The 17,395-nt window shown below is 39.5% G+C and overlaps 1 protein-coding gene across 1 annotated transcript in view; it reads right to left on the reverse strand.

Annotated features, from left to right (window-relative positions):
• LOC139479022 (GTP-binding protein Di-Ras2-like) overlaps nt 1-17,395 on the reverse strand; it is a 79,679-nt gene that overhangs the window by 26,237 nt on the left and 36,047 nt on the right. The window lies entirely within an intron of this gene.

Raw genomic sequence — 17,395 nt, forward strand, 5'->3', positions numbered from 1 at the left:
GTTACAGCAGCCGTCTGCAGTATTTTAGATGACAAGTGCGAGTGAGCGAGTCAGCAGTCTTGTCATCATTGTCTACATTTGTCAATATCCAGAACTCAGAAGGAGACGTCTGTCTTCAGCAGGATTGCAGGTAGTTCAGACAGTTGTGACCAGACATAGTTTTGTGTGTCCTCGTCCTGTACAATTTCTGTACTGATGATCATCACAGGTTTGATTGTGGAAGGAGATGATTCCAGTAATATTTCCACTGGCTGAATGCTCGCTAGTCCTACACACAAAGTCGTCGTGAAATACCAGTCCACAAGTACTCTAAACAAACTAATCTATGTAATGGGAGTAGATTATAGCCAGTTGTACACAGCTTGGCAAAAGACAGTTGTCTTGTTCAATTTGTGGCAAATGTCACTTGTGCAACAGACAGTCTTCATATGCCTGTTATGCTCAGTTTTGGAGCAAGAGTGATCCTGACTTGAACTTGAGGATGATCAGTTCTTCAAGAATGCCCCCAGACATGGATATTTCTCCAGTTCTTGAAGGCCAGAGTTGTAGGCATGCTCTCCATGCAAGGCTGACAGTTCACAGAAGAAAGAATACTGTGAAAATTGTATGTTTGGGCGTAGAGTCAATCAATCGTAGCTTCCAGTCGCCTTACCATCCTACCAGGGCCATCAATCGTAGCCTCAGTGTATTCTGCAAACTTGAATGGTCATAGATTTTCCATAAATGGTAAGAGAGGGCTTTTATCGACATATCATTCATTCAGCTATTGGCAAAGTCAGACTTGATTTGCAAGTATGTGAGTTGAGTAGTCATCCAAGCATTGATTGCAGGATTTCACTTTCGAATGTAAAGTTTCCAGGAAGAAAAGCCGATAATTAAATGCACATTTTTCTGTTTCATTCTGCCCTGTCATGGAATGGTAAAGCAGGCATGGAGATAGTGGAGTCTACAGTGGGGTTTCAACAGTAACATGGCTTGGTCCAGACTCCACCATTCATAAGGGTCTGATGCGCATGAAACATCAATACTTGTTCTTCACTTGCTTTGAAGTCACATACACACATATAATGCTGTTACAGCAACGTGATATTTTCATTGGAGAAAATGACATTCATTATCCACAAGCACATAGGAAAATCTCAGTAAACTAAGACAAATGTATCCTGAGAGAAGTGCAGAAGATGTGTTTCGACGTTGTACACTAGCCGAGTTGACCTACTTTGTGATTGAACCGAGGGATCTTTATTCAGCAAATCAATGAGGGAATTTGCGTCACTGGTCGATTCTGCTCATTCATAAAGATTGGAACCCATGTATTTGCCAGAAGAATCACGAAATCAGCTGAGACCTGAGTGAGGCTAAGAGGTCTCAGCCAATCAGATTTGATCAGGTTCCCAGGCATTGGATGTATTGAGTATAACCATGGCTTAATTTGTTTATGTCTTAGACTTGGCCGTGTTTACTTCTTATTGGTCCAAATTCTCCCAAATATCAAGGCTATTGCTGGCCTTTAGGCTATTGAAAGGCTCTATGTTATGCCCAGTTGGCATCAGTTTTGTAAGGTCAGTTGAGTCATGAATGAAATCATTGGAAGTGTCACTCTGAGTTCATGGCTTAAATAGGATTACACCACACACCTAACTGATTAAGAACTATAAAACAAGATCAAAGATTTAATTACATTTGTTTGGACCAACCCTCCCTGTGCAAGAAGCAGTTTCTGTTCCTGGTTTGTTTTATAACAGCATTAATCATTGTGTGATACCCACAGTAGGATGGGGCTTTCAAAGGGTGGAAAGGGAAGAGTGCTTAAGCCAATGAGTCAATATTGATTTTTGATTAGGTGGATTCTTAATTGTATGAATCAGTGATTTCGGTGTGAGCAGGTGAGACAAAGTGGAATGCTGCATGTTTGCACAGTGTTCCATTTGAGTCATTTTTGTTCAGTGTTTTGCTAGCAAGCACTTCTTCTAATATGTTTTCTTTAGGCTTTAATCAGGGATGAGTTATTTGTGTATTGATTACACCACTGTCTATCAAATTATAGCATCTTTGCAAGTGTGTTTATGTGACCCTTCCACTGAACCTGTGATAAGCATATTTTCCATCCCAATGTATTAGATATTCTCTGTGTCTCCCATCCATCCCTCATATATATCAAATATTCTCTGTACATGTTTCTCCATGTATATCAACTATTCTCTGTGTCTTCATGAGAAATGGTAACCATGTGTCCCATCCATCCCTCATATATATCAAATATTCTCTGTGTCTACATGAGATAAAGTAACCATGCATATTGACCATCCATCCCTCATATATATATATATATAATATTTTCTGTGTCTTCATGAGGTAAGGTAACCATATCGACCCTCCATCCCTCATATATATATAATATTCTCTGTCTACATGAGATAAAGTAACCATATTGACCATCCATCCCTCATATATATCAAATATTCTCTGTGTCTACATGAGATAAGGTAACCATATCGACCATCCATCTCTCATATATATAAAATATTCTCTGTCTACATGAGATAAAGTAACCATATTGACCATCCTTCCCTCATATATATCAAATATTCTCTGTGTCGACATGAGATAAGGTAACCATATCGACTATCCATCTCTCATATATATCAAATATTCTCTGTCTACATGGGATAAGGTAACCATATCGACCCTCCATCCCTCATATATATCAAATATTCTCTGTCTACATGAGATAAGGTAACCATATCGACCATCCATCCTCATATATATCAAATATTCTCTGTATACATGAGATAAGGTAACCATATCGACCATCCATCCCTCATATATATCAAATATTCACTGTGTCTACATGAGATAAGGTAACCATATTGACCATCCATCCCTCATATATATCAAATATTCTGTCTACATGAGATAAGGTAACCATATCGACCATCCATCCCTCATATATATCAAATATTCTCTGTCTACATGAGATAAGGTAGCCATATTTTTTATGTATCCTTTGTATATATCAAATAGTCTGTGTCTACATGAGATAAGTAACCGTTTTTCCCATCCATCCCTCGTATATTTCAATTATCATGTGTGTCTAGGTTGAGCTGTCTCCCATCCATCCCTCATATATGTCAAATATTCCATGTGTTTGGGGAGAGATAAGGCAACCATACATCCCATCCATTACTCATGTATCAATATGTACTAAATATCATGTGTGATATATAACAATCACCCCTCCAATATAGGTATAGAAATTGGAGGTGGAAGAAGTAATGACATAAAAAATCTTTAGGGGGCGCTGGCATCTAGATCCAGTTATGATGGTTATTTTTCATCATAGTTGTAATCATAATTATAGTTAATAAAGATTTTTAGAGAATAACAAACAGGCTTCGAGGAATAACTGATTATCTGTCCTGAGTGAAGGAATGATGAATGCCACCTTTGGTGTTGTTGGACTTGCAGCATTCATAAATGAGGGACCAAAAGTCCATAATTCTTTGTAGGTTATGTTACTTTTTAAATATTTATTGACATTTTGAGATGGAAAATGAAGAAAAATTCTCTGAAAGCGGCAAAATTCCTTCCATATTCATAACAAATCCTAAAAAGTCAATTGCACGATTCCGACCGATCTTGAGCATGTGTATGAATCACTATGAAACTGTGATGATACCAGGTGATCATGACAGATGAGCGTATCCTCCCCTACTGGTGGCACCTGTCACAGACACATGCAAAGTCAAGTCAATTGTTCACCTGAAAAAACATGGGAACATCTGGTTTTACAAGTCAAAATAGGGAATTGCACGGGACATCATTTTTGTCACTGGGACCACTAATTTTAATTCGTTATAACCGTAGTTCGTTATAAGCAAATGTACGGAATATATACCGCAAATAGACAGGACCCCAAAAATAGTTCATTATATCTGTCAGTTCGTTATAAGCGTGTTCGTTATAACCGTAGCTTACTGTAGCTGACTTTGAAAAGTCCACTTTCCACCCTTGCCGAACTAGGCTGGAATTCCTGGGCTCTATCATGGCACAACCAGGGGCGATTATGAGTTATGTTCCTTCTATGACCCTTCTGTTGACCAATCAGATTCCACCCCTTATATCCATTGCATTTTGCTTTAAACAAAATGACGGCACTGAGTCAAGGCTATCTCATCGATAATCAAAATCTATATTTTAGTAAAACGGGTCTTACTTCACAAAGTGCATCAAATCATGTGAGCATCTTGACAAAGATCATGAAAAGATTTGAAAACTATCTGTTGATGCTGTATTGAAGGTACACATGATTTGCAAATCCTGCAATCGACCAAAATCTGCACGGCAGTTTTTGAACCGGATGTTGATTTCGTTACGCGATTTTGATTTGACTATACATAGACTCTTTAGTCCAGATTAAATATAAATCCATAATTCCAGGCTAGTTCATTAAGGGTGGGAACTTGACTTTCATTGTCAGTTAACTCCCTTGCCTCGGGAAGATGTAAATGTTGTAATCATGTTCAAACAAGAGCAAGAGTTGTATGACACTCTTTGAAATCATCGTAGATAGAGCATGCTCCATTGTATCTCAAAAGTTGTGAAATGTCGACACCAAAGGCTGGATCTGCTGGGATATTGGCTGCCTATGTGCAGATGATGTAATGTTATATCGGTTTGTGCCCTGAGTAGGATATTTTCCCTGCAGTGTTTCTCTGTACAATAAACAACAACCACAAGTCGTTATTTCTTATATGATATATCAACATCTTTAAGTATGTTCCTAAAATGTACAGGCTTTAAAGATATTTAACTGTATTTAAATAATGATCACTCCCTGAATACAATCTGATCACAACAATGTCAGACAAGTCCATTTTATGAACAGTGGGGTTAAATTTGGTATTTACTGGATATTCTTAATATTTTCACATTGATTATCTTACCTGTTCTCCAAATACCGAGGCATGCACACACCCCACATCACACCCCCATTATTTGGTACAAGTTTTCGGGAAATAGCTAGTTCCTATATTATGCATGGTCAAAAACTACTTCATGTAGCTTCTAGTGAACAAACAGGAGATAACAACATTGGTCATTGAAAATGTGAATTTTGCAGTAAAAGATTACTTGATTCAGGATAGAACTTGCCCTTTTTGTTTTAACTCAGTAGAGACTGAGGTCCACTTCTTAATTGATTGTTACATGTATGATGATTTACGTTATGATGTAATGAACGCTATGTGTGAATGTATGCCAGATTTTAAAAACTTATCTTCAACTGAGAAATTTATAACATTACTCAGATGTGAACACGGGTGTTACACTCTTTGTAAGCTAATTGATCAAATGGTCCAAAGACGTTTGTCACTCATTTGATTCTGTGTGCGCTTTTCTGCACGTATGTCATTAGGCTTGCGAATTGTAGTATTTTTTTCTTGTGATCAATGTTATACTTGTAATGCTTATGTTGAGTGTCGAGGATAAGTGCACCCCTGTGTGTGTGTGTGTGTGTGTGTGTGTGGTTACGTATGGTGTACGTGTGTGCGTGTGCGTGCGTGCGTGCGTGCGTGTGTGTGTGTAATGTACGTATGGTGTGTGTGTGCATGTGTGTTTGTGTGTGCGTGTACTTGTGCGTGTGTGCATGGTATGGTGTGGGGTGGGTGTGTGGGTACCTACGTGTTTGTGTATGATTGTGTGCATGACTTTATAAGTAATTTGGCGTGTGTGTGTGTGTGCCTGTGCGTGCGAGCGTGCGTGTTCATAACCTAATCTTAATTTTAAACATTGTGTTAGTATATGTCTTATTTTACCTTACCCAGATCATGGCGTTATAATTTGCTTTTATGTCTAAGTGTCTCGTAGACCATACCTGGTCGGATGTTATATTTTACTGTTCGTGTACGTGTTTTATTATGAAGTGTATATAACATGTGACACTATAATAAACATTATTCTCTCTCTCTCTATAATGTCAGTTGTACTTCCTGTTATGCATGGCTTTTTTATATGCAGAGATTAAGATTTTAAAGTGTAATTGTCTTTCAATATATGCCAACAATAGCAATCAGCTCTCCCACTTTTGGATGCGATCATAAGGTCACTGCGTTTATCTGCGTTGCTCCACTACCAGTACATCTATGGGGAACAACTCACTAGACACTTAATTCTCTCAATTTTACGACATCATTAAGTTTCAAGCGCATTTTCAAATCTCCAGAAATGATAGAACTATGTTTTATCATGAAACAAACCATGCTTCATTGTTCTTGTTCTTTGCTATTAATAGCATAGCTAGCTTATATAACATCATAAACAATAGAAGATATTGTGTGTTTCTTACTATTGTAGCAATATGATGGCATATCATAGCTTTAGCTTCCCCATAGCTATGAGGGAAGTGTGTTTTGTAATCATCATTGAGTATGTTTTCATTCTCCATGTTTATCTTAAATCAGACCTTTAGTTCCATTGTTTTGACTTTTGCAAAATTACCCTTGGTGATATCACTGCAGACTGTATGCGACATATACTGTCGAAACAATATACTAAACTGATAAACTAAGATTTGTTTCAAGGTGTCAACAGCTGTAATATGATTGTGGTTGCTGTAAATAACTGTTAGTTGGTAAAGCGGACCTTATGCAACGGGGAAAACGGAAGTTGTAAGTACCCGATGGACACCGAAATAATGTAAATATTATTGAATGAAAGTTTGATTAAAATTAATAAAATAGATAATGTAGATTACAAACATGAGTCCAGACATACAATTAAACACTTTTTTATTACCAATGGTGTAACAACAGGCTTAATTTACGTAATTCAATACAGATTTGTTGATATTCTATTTCCGATGACAGATCATGACTATGTAGCAGGGCGTGGAGTCATCCCACAGATGACATCCTTACTTTGTCAGATTGCTGACGGGGTTAACCTCTTTGGTCATGTGGACAAGGCGTCCGATCTGAGATCAGAAGGTCTGTTGTTCGAATCCCATCACAGGACTCAGAAATTTTATAGCAGCTACATTGGCGCCCAACGTGGGGCTGAGCATGTTCATATAAAATTTGAGCAAAATAAGCCTCAGTACCCTACTATGCGGCCCGGGACGTGCCTTCTGTTGACGAGGGAGTATGTAGCAGGGCGTGGAGTCATCCCACAGATGACATCCATACCTTGTCAGATTGCTGATGGGGTTAACCTCTTTGGTCATGTGGACAAGGCGTCCGACCTCAGATCACAAGGTGCGTGATTCGATTTAACCCATCACGGGACTCGAAAATTTTATCGCTGCTACAACTAGATGTAGTTTTAGGTTGGGGGTCTGGGTTATCTACTGCACATAACATTTTGATACAGATTTCATGGACCAAGTTAATACCTCGGCTTGTCTATGAGATTGGTGTATCTACGGTCATATGTATACGGTAGCTTTATATAAAGCATTTTTGATTCAACTGACTTAAAGTCTGTCTGTCCATTATTATTTTGTGTCTTTTGATGTCTACTCTGAAACTAGAAGCCTATGAAGCTGAAAGTTTGCAAGGATGATGCCAGGCTGCTCCAAAAAGTGCTCACAGAATGGTGATCCGATTTTAAGCAGGGCTGCTATTGCAACCATATTAAAAATGCTATTTTTGCCCATTCCTATGCCATGTATGAATGTATTATTATGAAATATGATATGCACCATGTCAATCTCATTAAAATCAGATCTTAGTTCTTGTCATTGCTAAACAAAGATCTGAGGACATCCCATTAAGGTCACATCAGAACGACCTTTCATCCGACCAATCAAAGCGTCGCTTACCAGATCATGAATGTGACAGTTGAAATGTGTTTTCTAAACATACAATCTTGAAAACGTTACAAAACATACAACCTCCGAACGACAGTTATGGCCCGTACGACTGATTCCGTCAAAATTATCGCCTGTCTCTCGCTTCCATAGGATAAACATTTGAACGGAGGAGGCATTGCACAGTACGTGGGAAGCACTGCCATACAATTGTAACCATATATTAGACATTCCAGATTGTTCTTTTGTTCAGTTTTCAAAATTTTAATCGAGAACTGTGTCAACATATTTTTCAAGCGTGGTCTGAAATTGAAGTCGCCATGTTGAAACGAGTGCCATAAAGCTTGAGAAAGCTGCTTTCTCATTGGCTGTTATCGACTTCTTGTTATTCGTTTCAGTGGTCGGTCAAAGTTTGCGAAAGGAATTTCCCGTAATGGGATGTCCTCAGATCTTTGTTTAGTGGCAGCGATAACTTAGATTTGATTTGATTGAAATTGGCACCATGTATGTGGTATGCAAAATAAAAAATGATTTTTTTTGGCTATATATTTTTGATCCAGCTATGAACCTTGACCATCATCATGGACCTAAATAGATCTGATTGACCACCAATAGTCGCCCAACATTTGTACTAGAGAGTACCACTTAGTATCAGAGAACAGCATAATTAACATTTCAAAAGCATTTTTTCTTGATTTGTTTTGGCTCTTAATTATTTATTTGGTTTTCAATTGTTGGAATAATTGTCACAAATAATGTACTTGTTTATTTACTAGTTTTTTATCACTTGTTACTAGAAATAGGAAATGTCTATGTCACAGTTATGATTTTAAGATATTTTGTTAAAAAGTCTACAAGAACAATATTGACATCAAGTATAACATGTCACTGTACCATTTTTTTATTATCTGTATCCCAACTGAGGATTAAAGGTTAGTGAACCCCAATCAGAGCAAGGTATTACATAGCATGAGGAAACTTCATCTCGAGAATTCCTGTGGCATTTGTTTCTGACTGAACTTCTTGAACCTGGAAACAAATAACTTGACATTATTTGTGCCCAGAATCAATGTCATGCACATTCAAACATCTGTAAGTAGAACTGTACTGTAATGGCATTCTTTTTCCTGTATTGCATTAATGATTTTACAAGGGATTGATTTCAAACTTATATATAGGTCCTACATTCAAATACCATTGGAGCAAACCACAAGTCCTCCAGGCCCCATCTTCCCAAGGCAACGGAATTCCCACAGGGAATCCATTAGGATGACAGACTGGGGCACTCTGGGATCGTATATTAACATTACAAATCTCGAATGAACAATATAGGACATTGGTCGGGTTTAACCATTTATTTTGTAAGAGGGACTGTATTTCTGTTTCAATCTGTGCAAGTCATTTTGTTAACAAAAGTGTTTTTGTCATTTTTTCATATGTTAGATTATTTTCTAGGAAAAGACCCCAAGACCTAAGGATAAAATAGTAAGTCCCACAGGTCTGTAAATCAATGTGATGCATACACACTCTGTTGGATATATAGTTGTGTGTGGGCCACGAGGTAATTTGAAAAAAAGAAGACTTCTATACTTCATGTTATCTTATAAAAGAAGACAAACTGACAGCAAACTTCAGTACAGGAGCACTCAATCCAGCCTAAAATCTAGTGCTAAGAAGCAGCACAAATGGAAGGGAGATCCTGCAAGGAGGAAATCTGAAGCTGGCATCTGCACATGATGGAGAGTGTTTGCCAAGTCCTCATCTACTGAGAAGAGAAATGATCTTTCAGGCAAGCCGCTGGAGTCCATAGAGGCTGCTTGGGGGCAGAATCAGTTCCAAATAATAATTTTTTAAGTAAGGGCAGTTTAAATGATTGGGTGGCGAAAGGTTTTATTGGGAATTGTTAAATATAATGTGTGTATCGTGCACTTGTGTATGAGGCATGCACCCCCCACACACACACATCCCTTCCCCATTATTTGGTACAAGTTTTGAGGTAAATAGTTATTTCCTATATTATGCATGGTCAAAAACTATTTCATGTCACTTCTAGTGAAAAAACAGGAGATAACAACATTGGTCAATGGAAATGTGAATTTTGTTGCAGTAAAAGATTACTTGATTTATAATGTCAGTTGTACATCCTGTTATCCAGGGCTTTTTTATATGCAGAGATTAAGATTTTCAAGTGTAATTGCCTTTCAATATATGCCAACAATAGCAATCAGCTGTACCCTTATTTTGCCCCATGTAACTCAAAAGAGAATTTAATGAAATGATTGGAAGAATATAACGTGTGGTCACTGATTAAAGATGTACAATTTGGTTTTCTCTGCAAGAAGACATCAAACAGTTTAATTTATTTCACAAGATGTACACATTTTCAGGACATCCAGCACAAAGACAGCTTACTTGACTGAGACAGCTTACATAACTGAGACAGCTTACTTGACTGAGACAGCTTACATAACTGAGACAGCTTACTTGACTGAGACAGCTTACATAACTGAGACAGCTTACTTGACTGAGACAGCTTACATAACTGAGACAGCTTACTTGACTGAGACAGCTTACATAACTGAGACAGCTTACGTGACTGAGACAGCTTACTTGACTGAGACAGCTTACATAACTGAGACAGCTTACTTGACTGAGACAGCTTACTTGACTGAGACAGCTTACATAACTGAGACAGCTTACATAACTGAGACAACTTACTTGACTGAGACAGCTTACATGACTGAGACAGCTTACATGACTGAGACAGCTTACTTGACTGAGCTTACTTACTTAACTGAGACAGCGTACTTAACTGAGACAGCTTACGTGACTGAGACAGCGTACTTGACTGAGACTGTTTACATGACTGAGACAGCTTACTTGACTGAGACAGCTTACATAACTGAGACAGCTTACTTGACTGAGACAGCTTACATAACTGAGACAGCTTACGTGACTGAGACAGCTTACTTGACTGAGACAGCTTACATAACTGAGACAGCTTACTTGACTGAGACAGCTTACATGACTGAGACAGCTTACATGACTGAGACAGCTTACTTGACTGAGACAGCTTACATAACTGAGACAGCTTACATAACTGAGACAACTTACTTGACTGAGACAGCTTACATGACTGAGACAGCTTACATGACTGAGACAGCTTACTTGACTGAGCTTACTTACTTAACTGAGACAGCGTACTTAACTGAGACAGCTTACGTGACTGAGACAGCGTACTTGACTGAGACTGTTTACATGACTGAGACAGCTTACTTGACTGAGACAGCTTACTTGACTGAGACAGCTTACTTGACTGAGACAGCTTACATAACTGAAACAGCTTACTTGACTGAGACAGTTTACATAACTGAGACAGCTTACTTGACTGAGACAGCGTACTTGACTGATACATAACTGAGACAGCTTACTTGACTGAGACAGTTTACATGACTGAGACAGCTTACATGACTGAGACAGCTTACTTGACTGAGCTTACTTACTTAACTGAGACAGCGTACTTAACTGAGACAGCTTACGTGACTGAGACAGCGTACTTGACTGAGACAGCTTACATGACTGAGACAGCTTACTTGACTGAGACAGCTTATGTAACTGAGACAGCTTACTTGACTGAGACAGCTTACTTGACTGAGACAGCGTACTTGACTGATACATAACTGAGACAGCTTACTTGACTGAGACAGCTTACTTGACTGAGCCTGCTTACATGACTGAGACAGCTTACTTGACTGAGACAGTTTACATGACCAAGACAGCTTACATTACTGAGACAGCTTACTTGACTGAGACAGCTGACACAACTGACACAGTTTACTTGACTGAGACAGCTTACTTGACTGAGACAGCGTACTTGACTGATACATAACTGAGACAGCTTACTTGACTGAGACAGCTTACTTGACTGAGACAGCTTACATGACTGAGACAGCTTACTTGACTGAGACAGTTTACATGACCAAGACAGCTTACATTACTGAGACAGCTTACTTGACTGAGACAGCTTACTTGACTGAGACAGCTGACACAACTGACACAGTTTACTTGACTGAGACAGCATACTTGACTGAGCCTGCTTACATAACTGAGACAGCTTACATGACTGAGACAGCTTACATGACTGAGACAGCGTACTTGACTGAGACAGCTGACACAACTGACACAGTTTACTTGACTGAGACAGCGTACTTGACTGAGACAGCTTACATAACCGAGACAGCGTACTTGACTGAGCCTGCTTACATGACTGAGACAGCTTACTTGACTGAGACAGCTTACATAACTGAGACAGCGTACTTGACTGAGACAGCTTACATAACTGAGACAGCTTACATGACTGAGACAGCTTACATGACTGAGACAGCTTACTTGACTGAGACAGCTGACACAACTGACACAGTTTACTTGACTGAGACAGCGTACTTGACTGAGCCTGCTTACATAACTGAGACAGCGTACTTGACTGAGCCTGCTTACATAACTGAGACAGCTTACTTGACTGAGACAGCGTACTTAACTGAGACAGCGTACTTGACTGATGCATGACTGAGACAGCTTACATAACTGAGACAGCTTACTTGACTGAGACAGCGTACTTGACTGAGACAGCGTACTTAACTGAGACAGCTTACATAACCGAGACAGCGTACTTGACTGATGCATGACTGAGACAGCTTACGTGACTGAGCCTGCTTACATGACTGAGACAGCTTACGTGACTGAGCCTGCTTACATAACTGAGACAGCTTACTTGACTGAGACAGCGTACTTGACTGAGACAGCGTACTTGACTGAGCCTGCTTACATAACCGAGACAGCGTACTTGACTGATGCATGACTGAGACAGCTTACTTGACTGAGACAGCTTACTTGACTGAGACAGCGTACTTGACTGAGACAGCGTACTTGACTGAGACAGCTTACTTGACTGAGACAGCGTACTTGACTGAGACAGCTTACTTGACTGAGCCTGCTTACATAACCGAGACAGCGTACTTGACTGATGCATGACTGAGACAGCTTACTTGACTGAGACAGCTTACTTGACTGAGACAGCGTACTTGACTGAGACAGCGTACTTGACTGAGCCTGCTTACATAACCGAGACAGCGTACTTGACTGAGCCTGCTTACATAACTGAGACAGCGTACTTGACTGATGCATGACTGAGACAGCTTACTTGACTGAGACAGCTTACTTGACTGAGACAGCTTACTTGACTGAGACAGCGTACTTGACTGAGCCTGCTTACATAACCGAGACAGCGTACTTGACTGATGCATGACTGAGACAGCTTCTCAAGCTTCTCGTATAAAGGCGACTAAAGGGACCAAAACTGACGCTCTGCATTAAGAGGATAAAACAAGGACTGGTCATTTTGGAGTTAGTATACTGTGTCTGAGTAGGGTAGCCATGTTATAAAACTGCGGCATGGAATCTCAGTGGGCTAGCACAAAAAACAACAACATTATTTCGTAGTAGTACAGGCAGCTGCACACACACACACACACACACACACACACACACACACACACACACACACACACACACACACACACACACACACACACACACACACATCACACACTTAGATGGGAATAATCTTGAACACAAGGTTAAACCCCATTTCACTACCATCTCACCTCTTTGATTTGATAGAATTATGTTAAATTATTAATCAAGTGACATTATGGCACACTCATCAAGCCCCTCTTCAATCCTCAGCTGCCAGTCATCATGAGAAATCCAATATAGGGTGTGTTTGTTTTGCCTGCAGGTTGCAGAGACTGCCTGCTGCTATTGACAAGCTCAGGACAATGAGGATCCCAAGGGGTCAGAACACTTCTTTAAGGATCGTACAAATCCTAGATAATCTATAGAATTTCTGATGGAATGAAACCAATGCTTGATCTTGGAAGTCAGTCATCATTCTTAACAACCTGGGTATTGGGAATGTTTATCAACTCATTTTCAGTTTGTTTTTTTGGTTTTTGTTTTGCTTTTGAGAATATCCCATGGTTACAAGATTCTCCTGGGAAATGTGATTTTGAAAACAAAAGTGGGCTTTTTGTATTTTGGTTTCAAAAAGCAATTTATAGTCCTGAAATAAGTGTTGAATTATGCAGTAAGTCTGACATGGGTCTACATCTGTTAAATGTTGAATGAACATGGGGCATTGCACTGGCATTTTTAACCATCTGAGCTCATTTCATTAAAAATCACAAAGTAGGAACCGTATTTGAGTAACATGAAGTGCCACTTAGTAAAATGAAGTGCCAGTTTGACTCAGGTTCTGTCTTAGCAGGTTTTCTCTTGAATGTTCGCAACATACTGTTATGTGAAAATGCCTGTTCAATGTAATCATGTGAAAACAAAGACTGTATCAGTGGGTCTCACCAGAACGTAATGCCAACATTCCTCTTATCATACAGTTGCATAAGGTTGTTTGTGAAATGTATTCCACTTGACTGGAAGGCTGAACCTGTGTTTGTGAAATGTACTCCACTTGACTGCAAGGCTGAACCTGTGTTTGTGCAATGTACTCCACTTAACTGCAAGGCTGAACCTGTGTTTGTGCAATGTACTCCACTTGACTGCAAGGCTGAACCTGTGTTTGTGAAATGTACTCCACTTAACTGCAAGGCTGAACCTGTGTTTGTGAAATGTACTCCACTTGACTGCAAGGCTGAACCTGTGTTTGTGAAATGTACTCCACTTGACTGCAAGGCTGAACCTGTGTTTGTGAAATGTACTCCACTTAACTGCAAGGCTGAACCTGTGTTTGTGAAATGTACTCCACTTGACTGCAAGGCTGAACCTGTGTTTGTGAAATGTATTCCACTTGACTGCAAGGCTGAACCTGTGTTTGTGAAATGTTCTCCACTTGACTGCAAGGCTGAATCTGTGTTTGTGCAATGTTCTCCACTTGACTGCAAGGCTGAACCTGTGTTTGTGCAATGTACTCCACTTGACTGCAAGGCTGAACCTGTGTTTGTGAAATGTACTACACTTGACTGCAAGGCTGAACCTGTGTTTGTGAAATGTACTCCACTTGACTGCAAGGCTGAACCTGTGTTTGTGCAATGTACTCCACTTGACTGCAAGGCTGAACCTGTGTTTGTGCAATGTACTCCACTTGACTGCAAGGCTGAACCTGTGTTTGTGAAATGTACTCCACTTGACTGCAAGGCTGAACCTGTGTTTGTGAAATGTACTCCACTTGACTGCAAGGCTGAACCTGTGTTTGTGAAATGTACTCCACTTGACTGCAAGGCTGAACCTGTGTTTGTGCAATGTTCTCCACTTGACTGCAAGGCTGAACCTGTGTTTGTGAAATGTACTCCACTTGACTACAAGGCTGAACCTGTGTTTGTGCAATGTACTCCACTTGACTGCAAGGCTGAACCTGTGTTTGTGCAATGTACTCCACTTGACTGCAAGGCTGAACCTGTGTTTGTGAAATGTACTCCACTTGACTGCAAGGCTGAACCTGTGTTTGAGAAATGTACTCCACTTGACTGCAAGGCTGAACCTGTGTTTGTGAAATGTACTCCACTTGACTGCAAGGCTGAACCTGTGTTTGAGAAATGAACTCCGCTTGACTGCAAGGCTGAACCTGTGTTTGTGAAATGTACTCCACTTGACTGCAAGGCTGAACCTGTGTTTGTGCAATGTACTCCACTTGACTGCAAGGCTGAACCTGTGTTTGTGCAATGTACTCCACTTGACTGCAAGGCTGAACCTGTGTTTGTGAAATGTACTCCACTTGACTGCAAGGCTGAACCTGTGTTTGTGAAATGTACTCCACTTGACTGCAAGGCTGAACCTGTGTTTGTGAAATGTACTCCACTTGACTGCAAGGCTGAACCTGTGTTTGTGAAATGTACTCCACTTGACTGCAAGGCTGAACCTGTGTTTGTGAAATGTACTCCACTTGACTGCAAGGCTGAACCTGTGTTTGTGAAATGTACTCCACTTTATCATAAGGCTACGTTTGTGTTTGGGACACTTTTGACATTAATACCAGTTCTTGTTACATTATTACTTGATTGTGCTTAGTTCGGCAAGGGTAGACTTTTAAAGTCAGTTAACTCCCTTGCCTCGGGAAGATGGTTGTAACAACCATTGAGAAGATTCATAGACACTATGTCTCAGTACACCATATAGCTGTATAAGTGAGACATTATATAGTTAACCATCCAAAAATCATAACTGTCGACTAGACACAGCCAGTTCTCTCACCATAAACAATATGACAATTGCAAAGTTAATCTTCAACAAATGAACTTAACAATAAAGAACTCTAGTTCTGAGTTCTCGGTAGCCATGTTGAAAGTCTGTGGAGGCTCATCAGAACATGAACTTAGATTTTGTGAAATAATGATATATTGAGTACCTTTGGCACAGGAACGTAAACTTAGATTTTGTGAAATAATGATATATTGAGTACCTTTGGCACAGGAACGTAAACTTAGATTTTGTGAAATAATGATATATTGAGTACCTTTGGCACAGGAACGTAAACTTAGATTTTGTGAAATAATGATATATTGAGTACCTTTGGCACAGGAACGTAAACATAGAATTTTTCACATAATTATGTAGAGAACGCCTTCTGCATAAGAACGTTAACTGAGAATTTGTAAAATCATTATAGTTAGAATGACTGCAACAATGGAACATAAACTCAGACTTTGTGAAATAATGATGTCTAAGAGTAACTTAATTCTGCATTGGAATTGCTAAGCCTCTGCAGCGATGGAGTATTACGCTTAATGTACCTACACCTGCAAACTCTGCTGGGTTCACTGACCCTGACAACCAGGGCCATGGCTTGGGAAGATATCTCAAGTCTTGGCATGGGCTTTAACTCCAACCTTTCGCAGACGAAAGAATTGTGGACAATTATGCAAATACTCAGCATTTCTCTCTGAAGAGGTGATTTTTCTCTGTATCTTCCTGACAAATGGCCTTTAGCCCTGGAAATCTGAGTGGCATGGATTGGTCTTAAGACAAGGCCACTGACACTTATACAAGAAAGGTAATCACTTTCTCACTTAGTTCGAGTTCCGAAGAATTTGAATAAGAAATAAGATTGACTGATTTGGTGGAAAGGGCCTTATTGTCTGGGGAAAATAGTGAATTTTGTGACCCAGATTTCACATACTCTGAATAAATCAATGAATTTTTCTGTAATTCCGAAGCGTTTAAAGTTGAATGTAGATTACCAAAGATCAATGTGTATATTGTACTTATTGATTTTCTATAACAATTACTGGCAGGTCATGTAAATCGAAAGTTCAGTTATCATCCAATACATTGCCATGATGCAATCACGCAAGGAGTTAAAGAAAGAATAACATTAGTAAATGTTGTGTTGTGTGCAATCAAAAGAGAGAAGGATTATCAACCATCATTGCTATTGAGGTTATAGTGATAACTGCAGAGGAAATCTAGCATCAATGCCAGAGAATACCAAGTCTCGATTATCCGCTGAAACAGATTCCACTGGGCACTAAAGACAACATAGCAGCAAAATCACATGTGAAATACAGTGATGACACCAGG

The sequence above is a fragment of the Haliotis cracherodii genome, unplaced genomic scaffold (genome assembly GCF_022045235.1).
Source record: "Haliotis cracherodii isolate W230 unplaced genomic scaffold, xgHalCrac1.p SCAF_4, whole genome shotgun sequence".
NCBI classification, from domain to species: domain Eukaryota; kingdom Metazoa; phylum Mollusca; class Gastropoda; order Lepetellida; family Haliotidae; genus Haliotis; species Haliotis cracherodii.